We start from the raw sequence: 20,091 nt of genomic DNA, 5'->3' as shown, positions 1-20,091 counted from the left end.
GAAGCAGTCTGATTTCAGAAGCTATGAGACAAAATCAGGCCCCGTGTGACCTGCTTTTCTAAAAAATGAAACCACTTAATGTGGATGCCTAAGTAGGGATGTAGGTTCTGCATATAGATATCTTCATTAAGAAGTTGGGTTTGAAAGTCTGTTACTCTCCTCTGGATAAAGTTTTTTACTGAAGACCTGGAGTTGTATCAAATGTTTACAAATCCATGTATCTTATCCAGCCATCACTATATCTGGTGAAAGCTATTACTCACTCCTGAATAATACATTTGTTTTTATCCTGGTTTTAAAGGAATCATTTTGGAATGTGAATATAAAACAGAAGTCAGTGACACTCAACTTTCATAGCCATAGCACAGAGGATACCTGATCTAGCTCCAGAACGTGTTTGAACGTTGTGTATTTAAAACATAACCAGTGCGAACTTCATAGTACAATTAACAGAAATGTAGGTTGTTACTCAATGTAGAAACTAGTCTGGATTTATAACTCTTCTTCTCCTTTCACTAGAAAATAATGAACTTAATTACCTTCTGTCTTCCTCTGGTGTAAGGACAGAATAACCCAACACAATTAATCACACAACGTTGGGCAAATTCCTATGCTGTCAGTCATATGGTCGTGGAAATCAAAAGGCTTAAGAGGCTGTGGACAACCTGTCCTTCACCAGGCAAGATGTGCTGACCTAGTCTTTATGCTTTCCGCCTGGAACAGACTTCTGTTCTTCCATACCTGCCAAATAAAACTATTTTACACACATCTCACTCTATGGTATGCAAACAAGTTGGATTGTTAGTCTAGATTTATAAACGCAGTGAGGTGTGACTCAGTGAAGGGAGCTCTAGCTTATTTGACTTAGAGAGGAGATATGTAAATTGCCAGTCATCTTCAATAATTCAGTCTGATATGACATTATGATGAAAGCTGAATAAACTGCCAGCAGCTGTGGCCTTCCCTTCTGCACTTATGATTTACAATTAAGACTTTGTTAGAAATTATTTAGTGGACTTCACTGTCTGACGGAAGAAGCTTCTCACATGGCTATTATTAATACTCCATTAACAAGCATGTGGTGTTAGCTGAAAAGAAAAAAGCAATTTCCATGAGAGGAGGCAAACAAGTTTAAAAGCTCCTGCCCTCTTTGCAGTGGAATAAACGTGACAAGCTTGCTGTGAACACAAAAGACTGAGACGTTAGCAAGACAACAACCATTAAGCTATTAATAGTTTTCCTTTTTATTGGCTAGAGTTTTAAACAACACAACACAATTCATTACATCTTTCCTGATACATCTCAAGCTGGATCCTGAAATGCTTTTCAGTGTTAAATAATACAACATAGTAGACACTATAAATTACAGGAAATGGTGGTGTGAAGGATGTTGGATGGTGAATAATTCACAAAGACTAGAACAGAGCAAGAGGGGAACAATGCTGGAGCATAAAATACAGGGGAAAAGAAGTTTTCAGAGGAGATCTGAAGAGTTAGTGGAAGAGGCATGTGGATAACTGGCTAGCTGAAAAAGTTCACATAGACATAGTCCAGCTGGCTGGACAAAAATGCACATCGCTCTCAGCTTATCTGAAGTAAAGCAAAAATACACTATCCTTGGCTGTTCCTGTTACACAGTAACAGGGAGATTGCGGTGGGAAAAGAATGTTGCAGGTGGGAACAGATAACTACAGAAGAGAAACTAGAGGCGGGCTTGATATTTAGGCAACTAACCAATAATGAGCTTAACTTTTGTAATATGTATGAGCTAATTATAACAAGGTATAAAAGATGACTGTAAGGCACAATAAATGAAGTCTGCTGATCACTCATATTGAGTGACTATGTCTTCCCTCCGTCGCGACAGAGGCAGGCTCAGGAAGCTATTTCAGATGGCTTGAAAAGCAATTTCTAGACCAGAAATGGACCCGTATTGGTAGAACAGACCATTTGTGACTGAGGTGGCACTGCTTTAATTAGTGGTTCAAAACTGTCCAGGAAATTTTGAAACAAAATGGCCTTTAGAACAAACCTTTAGCATGAGTGGGGCATTCACTTCTCCATGTGTCTCCAGGGAAGGTCAGAGAGGAAAGACTGCTTCTCCAGTCCTGGAAGAGATCACACTTTTGTCTGGTGCTGGAGCAGGTTTCGAGCAGCCTTGCCTGATCACCTCCTCCAGCCTTGGCTGAGGGTTTCACAGCCAAATTATACATCCTAAGGAAAGGAGTTTTACCATGGATGAGCTTATGTTACCCTGAGCTCTAGAGTTGCTGCCATAATAAAGAGGCACAGGAGCACTTCTGGGTGAGTAATGAGCTGCTAGAGACAGCTGATGTGCTGGCCTCTTGAATGTGAAGCAAGGGACTGCCATGATGTGTTTACTACCACCACCAGAGGAGCAATCTGGGATGCCATTGTGAAGTGTAATCAGTAATAAATGATTAATTAATGATTTTTAAATGGGTCAAGTTTGATATGCAGTGGTGAGGACATGAATGGAGCAATTATTAAAAAATTCATGTGTTCTTGGTCATAGAACTGATAAAAAGTGCTCTTCGATTACAAAGTGGCAAGCAGTTCACTTGCACACTGCATTTCTGGTTTTAATTGCCAATAAATGATGCTGTGACCATGTTTTTCAGGCTCTCTGAAAGCACTCAGCTGCCATTTAGCGCTTGTGGGCACACTGGCAGAGTATATTTTCCTGACTGCTTGGAGACTGATTTAAATGCCTGAGGTGTAGTCTCGGCTCTCCTCACCTCTTCCTCCCTTCTCTAGCCTCCCACCCCCAGCTTTTACAGTGTCAGTCAACAGAGCACAGACTAGGAATTAGGAGATTTAGCTCTTCTGCCATTTACCTGGTATCTGGTCTTCAACAGATCAGAGAGACATACATTTAAGAGTTACTCCATTGCTAAAATGGAGGAAACGATGTAATCGCCCACCTGCACAGAGCACTTTGATATCTAAAGATGAAAAGTGTTATCATTAATTTCTGTTTTGGAGAGCTTTGCAGACCTGAAGAGCCTGATTTGTGCAGTAGAGCATTAAATCCTGTTTTTCTATAAAGTAAAAGGGAAGACAAAATATAGACAGTTGATTCAATTTGGGCCCCCCTGGAGCTGCAGTTGCAATTTTGCACCAGCAGAGAGTTATACCTACTTCACTGCAATGACAGTAGGGACATAGATTAGCAGCTAGGGCCGTATTTCCAGGTATGGATTGATAGTGAAACATTTTTTAATACCAGTACTTGAAATTCAATGTGTATGCTAAAGAGAAGGTGAGATAATTTCTCAGTAAAGGAATTGCTTCTGCATGGAGGAAGGTTTGTTCCTGCAAGCTGATGCCAGCTGGGTTCATCAGAGGGTATGAACAAAGCCACTGCTTGGTTGGCAATTGGGAATCCTTAGGTCCCTGTAGCTTGCTCTGGGCTGGTCATCAGAGCAGTCCTGCTGGAGGCAGGGAACAAACACAAACTTCCCCAGGCAGAGGAAGGAACGGAATTCCTCTCTCCAAGACAGTAAAAAAATGCTTGAGCCATCAGATGTCAGGGTGTTCTGGGACAGAGCTCTCTGCGCCTCCGGTGCAAGCTGTTTTGCTTCTGCATGACTTGGTTAAACTTCCCTGTCCCGGCACGGCTCTGCAGGGCATGTATGCTTAGAGAAAGAAAGGCAATTTCCAGCCACTGCTCAGAAAGGGGCTTGTGACATAAAGCTACAAGTCTAAGAGGTCAGGTCGGTTCAGGTTGGTGAAAACAGAGGCATGCCTCAGTGCAGGCTGAAAACAAACGTGGGTTCTTCGAGAGTGGGTGGGAGGCCTCAGAGCTGCTTCTACCCACTTGCCCTGGTGATGCAATCCTGCGCTCCCCAGCTGTGTTGGTACTCCCTGTAGGACAGCAGGCATTTTGTGTAGGTTTGGGAGCCCTTCCAGCAACAGGGAGCATGACTCCTCTATGGGGGCTTACTCCTAAGTTTGAGCAACGCTGCGAGTTTCTCACTGCTCCAAAGAATCCCACTTCCCTGTTTTCCTGTTTGTCACTTTACCAATGGATTTTCTTCTCCTTACTTTGACATCTGGGGTGAGAAAGTTTTTCACCAAAACCTGGCTCCATTTCACACATTTCTGTTTGTTCTAAAGAAGCAGCAGTTTCCAGGACTTCTAGGCAAAGAGAAAAACCTTAACCATAACAAATTTTATGGTAAAAACAGACACTGAGACACAGAGAGCAGCAGCAACTAAGGGCTGTTCCTTGGGGCATGGAGTGAGAGTTCAGCTGAGACTCAGCATCATGCTCCAGCAGGGTCCCTGCTGATGGGGTCTGGTTAAATACTGTATATCGCAACGGAAACCACTCCTGTAGGGTTCAGGTTACAGACTGAAGCTGTTTCTCACTCCTTCATGGACGAATGCAGGGTATTTGCTCCCCAGATGACCCCCACTGCACACACCGAGGTACAGAGAGGTTCAAGAAACCCTAGAGAAGTCAGCTGAGCTTCTTTTCCTACAGGGGTGCGTGTGCTGGGGGTGTCTCACAGCCTCTCTCCTGTGCCTCTATGCCTGGCATATGTTTTCAGAGACAGGTGGAAATCGCCAACCTAAAACTAGGGCTGCCTAACCTGGCAAATAATACATGGGTGGATATTTCTCCTTGCTGGAGTGCAGGTCCAGCTGAAAGTTGTTGGGTGTGTGCTGGAAACTCAGGCATCTACAGGTATATAGAGTTTCTCACTGGAAGGCTTTTTAATGTCTGTTAAGGACAAAATAAAAGGTAGGATGGAAGAGAAAACTAGTAACAACTTCATTCCAAACTATCCATATCCAAGGCACCTTAAAAAAACAGAACACTACTAAAATCATTTAAATCCCCATCTAGCTGTAGGAGCCTGACAGCAGCAAGGAGCTGTGGCCATGATGGGTCTCCATCCCTGTTCCTCAAAGGATGAAGGTCCAAGCAGAGCCTGGGGTGAGTACAGGAGTAACTTGAACATTCTTCCAGACACATAGGAAGCTGGAGGAGTTATATAGTTTTTGGGTGGCAGGCAGAGAACAAAGCGTCTTTGACAAGAAGGTGATTTTTTTAGACTGTTTGCCTTGCTGACAACATTAGCATTCTGGGAAGTTGTCTTGAAACTAGGAGTGGGATCAGCCCAGATCTTTGGGCTGTTGGTTATTTTTTGCAGCTCTTGAAACCATGCCTCTGTGACAAAGAGCACAGGATTGCTTGCATAGTTATTTTCAAGAAGTTTCTTGAACAAGTTTTCAAAAAGTTTCTAGAACAACTGGTTCTGAGACCTTTGGGATCACTTTGCCAATCTCCTTTAAGTGCATAAGAAAAATTCTGTTCTCCCATAGAAAGGAAACCATTTTATTTACTTTTTTTTTTTTTTGTGCCATGATAATCTTTGGAAATAAAATCTAAACCTGTGAAAATGCTGGAGAGACTATTAAATCCAGGCCAGTTCAAACCACTTCATCATGAACAGGATTTCAAAATGTTTGCCAGAGGGTGTTTGGTGTTGGCCTATTTCTGATTCAAAGTAGGCTGCAGCTGCAGGTTGCACAAACAATGATGTGCTGGAGCAGGCTTAGAGAACCTGAAATTTGGTATCAAGTTTTGATCTTGATGCACTAAAGCTGTATGCCCTTGAAAGAACAGCTTCTATCCTGGATTCTAGCCTTTCCCCATGGCAATGTGAGCCTTTTTTTTGTAAAGAGCCTTACAATTCTCATATAAACAGCAATACTGGGAAAAGAGGTAGCAAAAGTATTATGTGTGTATTGCTTATGGGAGGTGAGAGAAATATTTGAACGCATTAGATGGTGGGTGAGTGTCAGATCCAAGTTTTGAGAAAACAAATCTTTGTAGAGTGCTCTTTTGCCCTGCCAAATCCTCCTCCTCTCAGAAGGCTTTGGTCTGAAAAAGAAAATTACCGGGCAGCTCCAAAGGAGTAAGCTGGTTCCCTGCTGGAAACAGCAGATGCCCAAGATACCACAGTTGCTGCTCCGTGCATATGCTGATTTCCCCAAAGGCATGGCCTGGGCTGCTCCCCTCTTCGTCTTTTTCAGAGGAAGAAAGACTCAATTATTTTCATGCCAGATGCACATGGTCATGCACGCTCAAGCCCTCACACTGCAAAGCTCTCATTCTGCGCCACCCCCAATTGAGCCTCCAATCTCTCTTTAGAATTCCTTCAGAAAACATGCAGTCCCTTAAGACCTGAAGACGTGCAGAGATGTTGTAATTCTACCAGTCCTGGACATATGATTTATTCTCATCACCTTGTCCATAACCTTCCATTCATTTTCAGCTTAGTTGCAGCTCCCTCTCTTTCTTTTCCCTTCCCATTTTCTATACCCCCACTAGGCTTCAAAATGAGAGATAAGTTTCAAGAAAAAGAAAAAAAGAAAGCAAAAAAAGCAAAGAGAAGGGTAATACCTTTTCTACTCCAAAATGTTCCCTGCTGGACTCCAGCTTATGGGTGCAGGGCATTAGTCCATAGGTAAAACCTTGATCACTAAGATTTTCTCCTTAATTTACCTATGGTGAAGTTCTGAAAGACTGGGAAGCTTTTTTCAGGAGGGTAGGGCAGGAATTCAAGGAGCACATGGCAAGCAGGTCTCACTGATGCTCTGCTGGTGGTCTCAAAGAGCATTGGCTGCAGTTGCTTTGACTGACTGGGAAATTGCATCTTCTTTTTACAGATGGTGAACTTGGCTTCCTTACCTCCTAGTTCAACAAGTCAGCAGCAGCAGAAAATGCCTCTGGTTCGAGAATAACTATCAGCTTGACTTGATTTTGTTTCTGAGATTTCTTTCCTTTCTGCAAGCTTGGTGCTGTTCCTCCTGAATATCTGGCTCCACTGTGAAAACACATTTATGTTTAAAGATATCCCACAGAGAACTAATGGGGTAGGTCAGAGAAGCATGCAGACACGAGGGTGCTAGAGTTATTACCCTCCTAAAACATTTGCCTCTATTGCTACGGCTACTGAGATGGCTGCCACGTTCCCTGCCAGAGGTGGTCCAAGCCTGGTGACTGCTGTGCTGCATGATGCCCTGCTTTAGGAAAGACTGCAAGACTGCAAACATGACACTTTGCTCCTACCAGCGGCCATTGAGTGTGCTGGGCACCAGATAACCACAGGAAACACAGAAGAATTGGAAATTAGTGAAATATCTCTTCTGTCCACTTTCCTTCCTGGTCAGGATGCCAAATGTAATGGGTCACACCTCCCTCTGCCATGGAGGGGGGTGATTTCTTATGTCCGTGAACAGCAAAGTTGCTAAGACACTTGCAGGAAGAACAGGCCCAGAAACTTCCTTGCTAAAGAAGGATGAACTGAAGAAGGTTAAGAAGATATTGCCCCCGATTAGATGACTCCTCACTCCAGGCTGCAGAGCTGTTGGAAAGCTGTTGGACCTTCAGAAGGGGATGACTGCATTTTGCCTACCTGAGCACAGGGCAACTTTGCTAGCAGAAGCTCTACCTGACAGAGACCCTGCAGCAGCTGAAGGAGCTCCACTACATCTAGACACGGGAAGCAATATCTTCCAAGTTCAGAAGACCAAGCCCCTTCTCTTTCTCAAGTCACTTGGCTCGTACCACGTCGTATTGTGCCTCACAACAGGGGAAGGCACATGGCCCTGTGGCTTTAGAGAGGGGGTGAACTTTTCTGTGGTCACTCAGAGGATGGGGACAGGGCCACCCACCTCTGGAAAGGCACAGTCTCTCTGGTCTGCTGGGGTGTCACGCACACTCATGTTTCACACCAGCCAAGCCCACTGCTGGCCACGTTTCCCTGGTGGACTTGTCACTACCCAGCTCCCCTGCTGGGGTCTGGTCTGTGCTCACCTGCGCTTCCTGGGGGTCTGGTGGCTCATGTCATCGTTGCCTTGGTATTCCTGCTTTTAGACAAAGTCAGTGCTGGCAAATGGCTCTGAGTTGGCAGCCCTGGGAAAAGAAGCCCACCGTGCTCTTGGTCTTTATTGTTTGTGCTGCAGTAACGAGCTAGTGAGGTCGGGACCTTCCCAGCTGTGTGCCCGCTCTCTAGCAGGTAGCTGGTGAGAGGCAGTCCTGCCTGGATGAGATTATTCTCCTAATAACGAGCACTGGGAGAAAGAGAAGTCTTAAGAAACTCCTTTACAGAAAAACATCTGAACATACCGATTTGCTTCCTCAAACTATCAGGAAAATTTTGGGGAGTACCAGCAGGTGAGTACAGGTCTTCTGAGGACTGGTGTAGTGCAGCCTTCTCGCATCTGTATTTCTCTGTAACAGCTTTGTCTTTCCCTGCCTTTTGCCACACCTCTGGCAGCTAGGGAACAGCCCGGACCCCCTGACTTCTCGGCGTCATTGAGAAGAGCCACCCAGCTGCACTGATGGAGCTATTTGTGGTGGCAGCTTTTGTGCGGCACCACTGGGGCTCAGGTCAGTAAGTGGAACATCCAGGAAGCTTTGAAGTATTTTTCATCTGCAGATACTGATTTATCAAAAATTAAACTCTATGTGGGACTAGCTATCCTTTTGGAAAATAAGTTTGTTTCTTGTATTTCAAATATTTTTTATCTGTGGCTTTTTTGTTGTTTTTAAATGGAAAAAAGGTGATGTGGAAGTAAAACTTTTTGGTTTCCATCTCATTGCGCTACTTTTAAAGATTAAAAATTCTCATGAGGCTGAACATGATGTACATTCAGTACACATCTGGTTAGTCACCAGATGGATGTCATCTGGGAAGGACTTTCACTGTTGTTTGTATCAAAGAGATATCACTTAGAAGCTCACAGGATAGGTGTTTAGGAAGCATGTTGCTGCTGAGATGAATGCAGATATTAAAGATGGGGCTCATTTTCCCTTTTCAGCCATGGCTTCCTTAGCTCTTTTCATTTAAAAACTTGAGCTCACCTACTTAGCATTTCCTTCCATAGCAGTCAAGCCAACCACGCACCCAGAACTGCTGCACTTGGCACTGCATAAGTCTGAGAATTCAGCTGTCATTTTCCCATTTCTCTGTGATTTCCCCTGAAGCCCGACACTCCAGCCTGAAGTTCCACTAGAAAGAAAGCTTTATTTAGTGTTGTCTAGAAAAATAAGTAGCTAAACAAACAAATAATCAGCTCTGAAAATTCACCCTTATTTTATCACACATGCTTGAGACTTAAAAAAAAGTTTTCTTACAAATCTCAGATAACAAAATGAATATTATATGACTGAAGCTTGCTCTGCTTGACGGGGAGAATTTTTTGACTTCTCTGTACTACCAGTATTTATGAATTCTTAGGTTATTTCTGGTTGAGTTGCACCTTACTCTTAGTTTTTGCCTTTCTTCCCATTGTAGAGTTTGGTATTAGTATTTACTGTTCCCTTTATCAGGTTTGTATAATACAATTGCTGGTGAAATATACAATAGGTAGGAAATGAGAGACTGAGTATTTTCATTGTACTGCTTTACAATGTATTGTATTAGCTGATGTAGATGAGGGGTTCCAGGAAGGGACTGGAAGGCTGGGCATGACTCCCAGCTCTGCTGCTGGGTGGTTTCAGCAATTTTCTCTATCTTAGTTCACTTATCAATAAATACAGACTATGACACCCTTCATCACTGTCGAGCACTTTGCTATCTACTGATGAAAAAGGCTGTAAAGACTGTGTAATCAAGGAGGAAAGATGGTGAGAGCGAAAGAGAAAGAAGTTGCACTAGATTACAGAGCAGATGAAGTAGATTAATCCCACTCTATCTCAGGTTCAGTATGTTTCAAGGGAAATACAAGATCTGACTTCATGCAGCCTTCATACTTAAAAATAATAAACCAAACTTTCCACTGCAGTGTCCTTCTTTGGATTATGTACACTGATATAGCGGTTAAAACAATCACTTTTCACAGCTTATAATGGCAGTTCACTTGGTTCTTGTACTTGACCTGGTTTAGATACTGAAGCCAAAGCACATCTATTTTCACTCTTGCCTTGCCTTGTCTTTATTTGCAATCATGTATTTTTTTCCTCCAAAACCAGTACCACTGAGGGGGAAAAAAGAGTCTCTGAGTGCAGTTACTGAAGTTGCATAAATCTTCTGAGGTGTGGGCTCTGAGGAGACAGGCATGAGGTACTGTGGATGGATGTATTGTAGATGGATTTGTATTCAAACGGACTTCTAGTCCTCAGCTTCTTTCAAGGAAGGTGTATATGTGAAACACCATGTCCACTGTTCTTTTCACCAGTGCAAGGTCAATTAAACTGATAACAACAACAACAACAATAATAATAATAATAATATCCCTTGTGGGAAGTGTAGTAATCATCAGGTGGGATAGTTCTCTCTCTTCTCCCATGCCTGACCATACAAACAGTGGTTTGACCTTTGAGTCAATTAATAACGTTGAACGTGAAAGACCTGGAAAAGAAACAAATGCTGCACTGACTTTCATGTGTTGCACTTGGCTGGCCCCATCCTTTGCTGGCAGGGAGCCTCGAGCAGCAGTGCGAGAAGAGGTCAGCAAGGACCCACTGCATGGCCAGGCAAAACTAGCCAGGCAGCCAAGAAAAGTGAGTTTCCATGCTGTTGCTTTTGGTGGTTTTATTCCTGGGTGTATCTTCTGCATGTCAGTAGCAAGCTCCTAGCTCGGATTCCAGTTACTATAAAACAGAAAATTGTAGTTTGGGGTATCAGGACAAAATGGTCAGTTCCCCTGTGCCCATGGCAATGTGCTTTTCACCTTTCCCCTGCATCAGTATCCCAGCACAGCCTCCTTCACAGTTAGTCACTGCAGGGATCAGAGGGACTTTAGTTCCTCAAAGAATCAGGCAAGCAAACCTGTAGCTTCTGCAGAGAATTGCCTGCTTTCCCTCCTCTCCACATCCCTCATCTGTCCCGTGCTTATACCCATCTGGTGCTTGTCTACCTGCAAAGCAGTTGGTGGGTTTTAGGGGTCCCTTGGCTGCCTGGCCCACACAAGATCTGCTTTTCTTCACCCCTGCTATAAACAGATGACTTCTCACTGGTGGTTTTCACCAATATATGTCTTTTGCTTTATTCCCCGCTCCAATCTCCATGCACAAGCCTCCAGGTAGGAGGACAAAAATATTGCCATATTTCAGCCCCTGTGTTTCTGACTTTATGCCTATTGATAAGTGCTCTTCCAAGGGACACAAGTGCACATGTAGTGCACGTAGTGCAGCTGAGTCAATAGCTTGCATGCAGGTGATGAGATGCTCTTTCTGATGGATTGAGGTGTCCCTGCAACCTTACATGCTTTTTAGATTATTTTTATTTCTTTTGTGTGTGTGTGTGTGTGTGTAAAGGCTTCAGGCAGTATCAGTTACATGGGAAAGCTTATGAAGGAAAGGGAAAGAAGTTATTAATTTCTGTTGGTGTCCTTTGGCACCTCCTCTCCTTTCTGTTGTTTGCAGCAGAAAAGGGCATACAAGCTGGTCTGGAGAGTCATTGCCCTTCCTTTTTATTAAGACATTAAGCCAATAATAAGTTTGTCTACTGAAAATTCAGAGAGCTGAATAAATGATTTATGAAGTGCTTGGCATAACAACTTGTGTTGCCTGGAATGAGTCAGTCTTTCCAAATAGCCACAGAGGAATTATCTCCTTCCTTTCTTCCTGTCTGCACATTTAAATGTGGCAAAACCCCAGATCTGTCTGGGAGCTTATCAGCCTCTGCTGAGGGGCAGAGTGAGAGTAGGTCTGAGCTTGTCTGCACCAAGTGATGGAGGATGGCACAGATAGGCAGCTCTGGCCTTGGCTGCCTGGCACTACCCTGTCCATGGCAGATCAAGGCTGCTCCTGAGCTGCTGAGTCCAATGGAGAGCCACATGGCACCTTGCCCCGGAGCTGAGTGCTGCCTGCATCCAGCTGGGGCTTCTCACGCCTCATTTCCCCCACTCCATGCTATCCCAGTATCCCATTAAACACCACAACTGCCCTCATTCACCAAGCTGTCACTCCATTTTCATTCATGACCCACTTTTTCTAACAGGCTCCTGTAAAGGAACTGGCATGAAAGCCTCCCAACCCTACGTAAGCTACAGTGCCTCACTTTTTAGGGGCCATAACATGAGACATTCATATCATGCAGACCACTTCATCTTGGGGCCAAAAGCATTCAGAGTACTTTTCACTGGGCTTTTCACTAGGTCCAAATCCCACAGCTGTCTCCACATCATTGAAGCTCTATGCCTATAAACAGCATTAATATTTTTTACCTGACAATAGATGGTGCTCTTTCTATAATTATCTGTCTCCGCAGTCCCTGCATATACCATTTTTTTACTTAGAATGAACATAACAGATTATCTTTGGTTTTGGGCATTACAAGATACCAAGCAGCAATGGTAATAAAAACCACCTGTAAACAAACCTGTAGCATAGATAAACTCTGTTATTGCTGATCTGCAACAAGGACTCAGAATAGATACTCAAATATTAAGTGCTCAGGTGACGAGGAGCATTTAGATAGAGGGATAAATACAACAAGTCACGGAAATAATAAGGAATGATCCAAATCTCTTCCCTAGCTTGCACCAAACAAAGCTTCAGCTGGTTCAGAAAAGGTTTGTCATGGTATTTTCTTCATTCTGTGTTTGAATAAAAAGGAAGGAGATGCTAAGCAGTATCAAGTAAAATTCCTTTACACTTTTTTCTTTCCTGTATTGATTTTAACTCTTCGTAAAGTCCAGAAAAGAGTTCTGGGCTTTCAGGACTTAAGAACATCACAATTGTAACTAAAATCCAAGACAGTAACTTTTCCTAGCCAGGTTTAGAGGAGCAAGAATCATAAAATACCTAAAATTTACCCCTCAAACAAAACACAGCGAATAGCATTTAAAACAGTACCATGACTTTCAAGCAAATACAGCAAAGTGGTAAATTTTTTGGCCTGGCTTCCTCCCATGCTTCATGTTATTTGTGCCCAAATGAAAGGCTTTAGCCTGACACCAACCTCCAGTCCTCTCCCATTCACATAGGTTGCATAACACCTCTAGTTTTCATTCTAAATTGAATTTATATTTGAACTTCAACTTGGAGGACCGGTTCCTCAGGCTCTTTAGAAACTGAATGAGAGTCTTTAGAGACTGACTGAGCAGCATCTCAGCCCTTGGTGCATTTGAGCCCTCCAGGTATATTCCTCAAAAATGCCCTTTTTTGGGCTCACAGCTTGCAGCATAGAAGTTCTCCAGCTAATACATGCCTTTGTAAGCACAGCAGGAATGTGTGGCCTGTAGCTCCTTGAGGGATGCATCCAGCTGTCCTGCATCAGCCTTAAGCTAAATAGCAGTGCTGACTCACTCCTCTCTTACCCTTCACACCGTGCCGTGAGCCCTCCTGCTCTGCTGGGAGTGCACTTGGGGAGGCTTTAACGGTGGTTGACCCAATGTTCTCAAGTCTGCAAGACCTGCACAGGAGCTCCTGCCACCTACTCCTACACATGTATCTCCAGTGCTTAAATAAGGAGGAGAGTCTTGCTAAGGTAACGTCTTTGCTGGGTGAGGAAAGGTGGACTTTTGAGGGGAAAGTCACACAACATGAGCCAGGAGCTTTGTGGTCTTTCTTCTTCCTTCTGTTATTCATCTTCTTGCTGGCAGGTTATACTAGTCTGTTAGCCTTAGGGGCTTCAGTGGTGTTAGGGGTCTCATGTTTCTTCTCTCCTACTGATTTTCTTCTCATTTGGACAAATATGCCATCTTCTATTGCTTATGTTTCTCCCCCCCACACATCCCACACCCCTGCCACTTCAACAGTATCTACAAATACAACAGGATAAATTCTGGTAAAAAGGGCAATTTGTGAAAATGTAATTCTAACTAATTACCTTTTAGCCAATAATAGAAACATTACTGACTTCTAAGAAAAATCCTTAGGTTAACAACATTTAGATAAAGACTTTCCCTATAAAATGAAGGGGAAACGCCCTACTTTTTTCATGGGAAGACTTAACATTTCTGACTGTTAATGTTAGAACTTGGTGAGAAACAATCCAAAATGCTGAGATGAATTGTAGACCAATTAATGCTTTAGCCTAACAAAAATAACAATGTCTTATAACCTTGAAGATTTTTACCCTTGTATTGTACTGGGATAAATAAATTAAAAATTGAAGTGACAATCAGAATGACATAATGATCACTATCCCTATCAAAAGTTTGAATTCTGATGAAAAGGGATTTTCTGGGGAGAGAGGGGGAACATTCTGCTGGTAAATGATCAGGTAACCTTTAACATCTACCAGGACTGGGTATACTGTAAGGAAAAGAGTATCATGCTGGTGACTTACAGATGTCACTCTTTCTTACTGATTTAACAATACTTCCATTGTTCCTAATATTCTTAATTTCCAGGAGACGATAGAGGTTTGCCTTAATGTAAGGTCTAGACTGCAAAGGCCAAGTCCTGGTTTCATTTACATTTCTGTAAACCATTAGCGTCTCTGCTGAAGTCAGTGGGATTATTAAATTTATGCCCCTATAATTAAGAACAGATGTTGCCCTGTGATCTCTAATGCTCCATGTACACCTAATGTGTCGTAACTGGTAATCACTGAGGAGTATCCCTGAAGAAGGCACACAATCATATTTTGGTGGAGGACATAGAGGTAGTCAAATAAAGCAACAGTGAAATCAAATGACCTTTCAATCTGTTTATGAAAGACTGTTATCTCTGCTTCGAGACAGCTGGAACAACAAGTAAGAGAACTTAATCTATATCCCAGAGAGTCTTTGCTTCAGTGAAATCCAAAAATACACACAGGCTCCTCAGCTGTCATGGTCCCGTTTGTTTTCCCTCTACAGGTCTGAGCACTTGAGGAGCTTATGTCTTTTGTGTGCTTAGGGTGGGCTCTCATCAGCCCTTCCCCAGAGAAGGATTCATCTGCAATATACTACAAGCAGTCCTTGAGCAAAGATATAAAATGGATAAGGATTAGCATGATAAAAAAGAACTTTCTTTTTTTGTTGTACTGCAAATAAACCTCGTTACTGGTTTACATGCTTGGCTGCTTGCCTTAATGCAGTAAAAATCCAACAGGATGTGCCATCCTGTCTTTCTGCAGGAACCAGTGGGCCACATCACTGAAAAAAACCCCATCCTAACTGTCCTAGTCATACACTTTACCTTGTCAAGGTAAAGTGTAATCTCCTGCATTTTAGTGGTGTTATGTAGGTAGATTCATGGGCTGGAGGTTTTGAGCCTTAGGAGCCTCTGACCAGATAGATCTCATATAGAAGGTCCAATCCTGTAATGACAGGTTGAGTGACAGGGACCACAGTGCCTCATGATTTTTTTCCCCTCGAGGGGATGAGAGAAAGCCTGACATTTACAGGGGCTCGGACACACTCAGAAACTTCAGTAAGGCAAGGCCTAAGTGCCTGTCAGCTGATCCCTTGTCACAATGTTCCTGTGCGCTCTCTTAAGCTGTGGGACATACGACATGGTGTCTGCTAGTTTGGCTGGTGCTGGCAGAGGAAGGCACTGGTGTAGATGCTCATTGAGCACCCTCAGGCATCCTGCTCGCTCCCAGGATGAGGAGTGCTAAATGTTAGTGTGTCTGCCTTGGTCGGGCTGCCCAGCTGGTGTAACACTACTGAAGCCAAGAGAGCCAGACTCTGCGAGAGTGTAAGCTGGCACAGATCCGCTGAAACAAGTGGAGCCACCACGAATGCTGGTATCAGCCTGTAATTTGTCTCCTGTCAGCTGTTCCTGGGTTTGGCTCAAATTACTGTTCTGGAGGAGAAATGACCCTGTTTTCCAGTTCCCACAGCTATACAATCTTTGGTTATGGATTTCAGTTGCTCCTTGAAGGGTGCAGCTCAGCCCTGTGCATATCTCACAGCGATCAGGTGCACCAGAAATTCTGCTTAATCCAATAAAGGGCCCTGAGGCAGCAGGGAGAGAAGATCACAGTCCGAAAGGATGCAATTAAAGCTTTAATGACCAATGCAGTCCGTTGAAGAGAGATGGAGGAATGGAAGCTTCTGACAGGATTTTTAGTTAAGATGATTATTTTAAATTACCTACTGTCAGTGTTTTCCTGGGTGTGTGAGGTGTCTCTCTACTGCCATGCATGCCGTGCTATGCCAGGTATTTAGCACACAATGTAAATGGCATGCTATGTGTGCTGGTTTTGGCTGGGATAGAGTTAATTTCCTTTGCAGTATCTAGTATGGGGCTATGTTTTGAATTTGTGCTGAAAACTGTTGATAATACAGGAATGTTTTTGTTATTGCTGAGCAGTGCTCACAGAGCCAAAGCCTTCCCTGCTTCTCACACCACCCCACCAGCAAGGAGGCTGGGGGGCACAAGAAGCTGGGAGGGGACACAGCCAGGACAGCTGACCCCAACTGCCCAAAGGGATATTCCATACCGTATGGCATCATGCTCAGCGTATACAGCTGGGGGAAGAGGAAGAAAAAGGGGGGAGGTTCAGGGTTATGGCATTTGTATTCCCAGGTAACCATTATGTGTGCTGGAGCCCGGCTTTCCTGGGGATGGCTGAGCACCTGCCTGCGGTGGGAAGCGGTGAATGAATTCCTTGTTTTGCTTTGTTTGCATTTGCAGCTTTTTTTTTTTTTTTTTCACCTGGTAACCTGTCTTTATGTCAACCCATGAGTTTTCTCACTTTTACTCTTCTGATTCTCTCCCCCATCCCACCGGGAGGGCAGTGAGCGAGTGGCTGTGTGGGGCTCAAGTTACTTGCTGGGGTTAAACCACAGCACTGTGAAATGGTTTATATCAAATAGTGGCACGCTAGTACAGGAATACTAAATGCCTTCTCATGCTTCAGCATGCAAATCCTCTTCTTTCTGTTGCCACCAACACACAAAAAAAATGTTAGTAGAAGAAAGTAGATACTGCTGAAGTGGCTATGAAAATTTGCAAACACCAGGTCTATGACTTTGCACCAGTGTCAGAAGGGTCAATCTTTTCCACTGTCTTTATTGGCTTGAAAAAATATTTAATTGGCTAAAAGGGCTCCCTAGCAGTTTTTTAACTGAGGCTCAGTCTAAATTTTGCTGTGCTCCGATTCACTAAACCCAGGTGCTTAGAAATATCAGCAGATTCAGGGAGTGTAATTCCTGTCCATAAATAACTTTGTGCCTGTTTTGCATAGGAAACAGTTAAAAGGACTGGTTTCTGAAGAGAAAAATGTTCCATTTAATAATTGATTTTTTTTTTTACATCAAAAACACTGGCTAAGATGGTGAGTCACCAGTAGCAGCATCAGTGGCTTGCATTTCAAAGAGCTGCCATAGAAAAAACATGAAGAGTTAACCTAGTAATAAAAGTTTCACAGCCCATGCAGCTTAAATTATTCACCGGGACACAAACCCATAATCATAAATTATAATGTTATGAATGACTGAGGGTTTCTAACAGGCACAATGTAAAAAAAAAAACCCCACACTATGCGAAACAGAGCCATTGTCGGACTAATTAAATGTCTTATAAAAGGTTCTAATATCTGACTGAATTCCCTCATCTCTGCAGGTGTCTTTGCAAGTTAATGTCGGCTGCCAAAACTGGCCAGGCTTGAACTGAGGTTCACGTCTGTTGTTTGTTACACAAAGCAAGGCTGGGGAAGGTTTTGGGGGAAGAAGCTGCTTTCCCTGGGCAGGAGCAGGAGGCAGGAGCGCTCGGTGGCTGGTCTCAGGTAGACACAACCCCTGAGTGTCCCTCAGTGGTGCAGAGCTCTGTCTCAAGACAGATGAACCTCTGTGAAGACAGCTGCTTATTCCACTGACTAAAGTGTAAGAGGGCTCATCTCAAGAGAAGTGACTCTGCCCAGCAGGGCTCTCAAGGGGGAGTGATGAGCCCTAGCCTTCAGCCACTCTGGGAGTTACTCCTCACATGGAGTTGGAAGTGGGTCCTGGGAGAGAAGGAAAGCTTTTGAGTGGGAAGAACCCTCACGTGGCTGCCCGAAAGCAGAATTCCTGTCTTCAGGTCACCCAGGAAAAAACCTTTAAATTTAAGAATAGAGGGGCTGACCAGAAACAGAAATTGTGCTGTAGGTTAGAATAAGAAAAAAAAAAAACAAAACCCAAACCAAAAAAAACAAATAATGGACAAGGCACAGGATATCTGTAACAGCTTCCAGCCTTCAAGACCCAGAAGGATTAGGAATATTGTAGGAGAAAAAGAGAAACAGCTGCTTTCTGCTTAGGAATTTTAGGGTTGAACTGGTCCCTGAAAATAGAAAATAGTGTGGAAAGATGACCTGGTTTTTAGCATTTTCAGTGTTCAACAATGTCTGTTCTTGTGATGCTTGCTGTACTGTATTGCTGTTTTATAAAGCTTTACTGCTTAAACACATGATTTTGAATGATCTACCATTTCATTTGAAATAAAGATCTGTTGCTAGCTTCCATATCTGTGGCAAACAATTGTGACTTCAAAACCTACATAAAATCTTAGGAAACTAATTTAAAGACCTAGGGCTTCGTTTTGTTGTAAGATTTTGGGTCCTGACTGAGAACTGGGTACTGGAAACAGAGAGACAGGTTTTCCAAGGAGAAATGGTGCTGGAAGAAGCCTTCAGCTGAGAGCTTCAGCATTACCTGTGGCCACGAATATTTAACTTCTAAGCACTTACCCACTGATGGCATTTAAAACCTAAAGTCATGTGTCTCTGTTCACCGTGAAGTCTCTGGGGAGAGATTTTGTATGTCAGTTCCTGGGGACAGGGCACGCTGTGGACAGCTCGCAGCGATATGCACATCCAAGCTATAATCTGTACAATCAGCCATCCAGCTGAAGTAGCTGGGTACCACACTTGAGCTAATAAACCCTGTTTCTTCCGCAGAGCCCAGTAGCAGAGGTGTTCTAGGATGTTTAGCATGTGCCTGTCCCCCATGTTGGGTTAAGCCATGAGCCTGGGGGAGCCAGCATGCGTCCCAGGAGCACAGGGAGGGTCCCAGACCCCTCAAAGGTGACACCCTACATAGCATGGCACTGAGAGGCGGCTGGTGGGAATCCCTAAGCTCAGAGGGGTCAGTCTGTTCTGTTGCACTGGGGTACCTTCACGACTTGGCCAATTTGGGGAGCTGGAACCTCTGTGGCCGTGATGGAAGTCCCTACTAAGTTCTGTATCTATATTCCAGACCGTGAAATGGGTGCAGCTTGTTAGAAAGTGGTGATAGTGTGACCAAAATTTCCTACAACCCTGACTTATCAGGGCTTTGGGGTGGAGGTGTTCATTTTACAAATTCCACCAGGCAGACCACAAAGCTTTTAACTAAAAGGTCTGTTTGTTTTTTTAACTAAAAAAAGCTTTTAGTTAAAAAAACAAACAGACAATAACAAACCCTTAAAAAACAGCCATTAAAATAAACACTAGTCTATTGCTCCGTAAACAGAGAAAAGTGCCAAAAATCAAAATAAACAGAAATTGAAGGGGATTATAAACTGACCCTGCCAAGCCCACTGCTGCCTTCCCTCCTGCTGTGGGTTCAGTGGCTTTACCAAAGACAGTGAACCGTGCACAGTCCTCTTTTGGCCCCTGTCAGCCCGATGCTGTGATCTGCCATGGAGATTTTTTGTCTGGACAGTTACCGTTTAGGCAGGTGACATGCATCTAGGAAAAGCTGCTCTTCAATGACAAATCTTAGGTGATCTTCAGTACTGCTGCTGTTGTGACTTCTGCAGGTAGGTTTTAATGCAGTGTCCCTTTGGAGAGGCACGAGGACCTTTGCTGTTTCAGCGCCTGGTGAATGTGCTGGCAGGTAGGTCTCTATCTCCCAGCTAACCGGAGCTAACACACAAGATAAACTGCTCTTGTCTTAAAAAGAACAATACCATAAATAAATAATCAAACAAAACCTGAGATGGGTTCTAAATCTGTCCATGCAGCGTTTTTTGGGTATCTAAGCACTTTTATGCCATGTTGGGAAAGTTTGCTCTTCAAAAACTGCTTCAATTTAAATTTTAGTACCTAATAAACAGTCTGACCCACAGCTCTGTTCTTTAATGAAGCAGATGGAGGCTGTTTCAAGTGTCAGCACTTGGAAATTTGTGATATCAGGAATAATATGTCCCTCTTGTTTGAAAGTGCAGCTTCTGTGGTGGGGTGGGCAGTGATCAGCTGAACCCAG

At 43.6% G+C, this 20,091-nt stretch overlaps 1 long non-coding RNA gene across 1 annotated transcript; it reads left to right on the top strand.

Annotated features, from left to right (window-relative positions):
• Nucleotides 1-207: 207 nt before the first annotated feature.
• LOC308071982 lies at nt 208-19,241 on the top strand. Its single transcript, XR_013931453.1, has 2 exons — nt 208-4,966; nt 6,706-19,241. It is a non-coding gene; the product is annotated as an uncharacterized lncRNA (long non-coding RNA).
• Nucleotides 19,242-20,091: the final 850 nt, after the last annotated feature.

The sequence above is a fragment of the Falco punctatus genome (genome assembly GCF_963210335.1).
Source record: "Falco punctatus genome assembly, chromosome: 12".
Lineage (NCBI taxonomy): Eukaryota > Metazoa > Chordata > Aves > Falconiformes > Falconidae > Falco > Falco punctatus.
The sequence above is the reverse complement of the archived record's forward strand: the minus strand, read 5'-3'. Positions and strand labels throughout refer to the sequence as shown.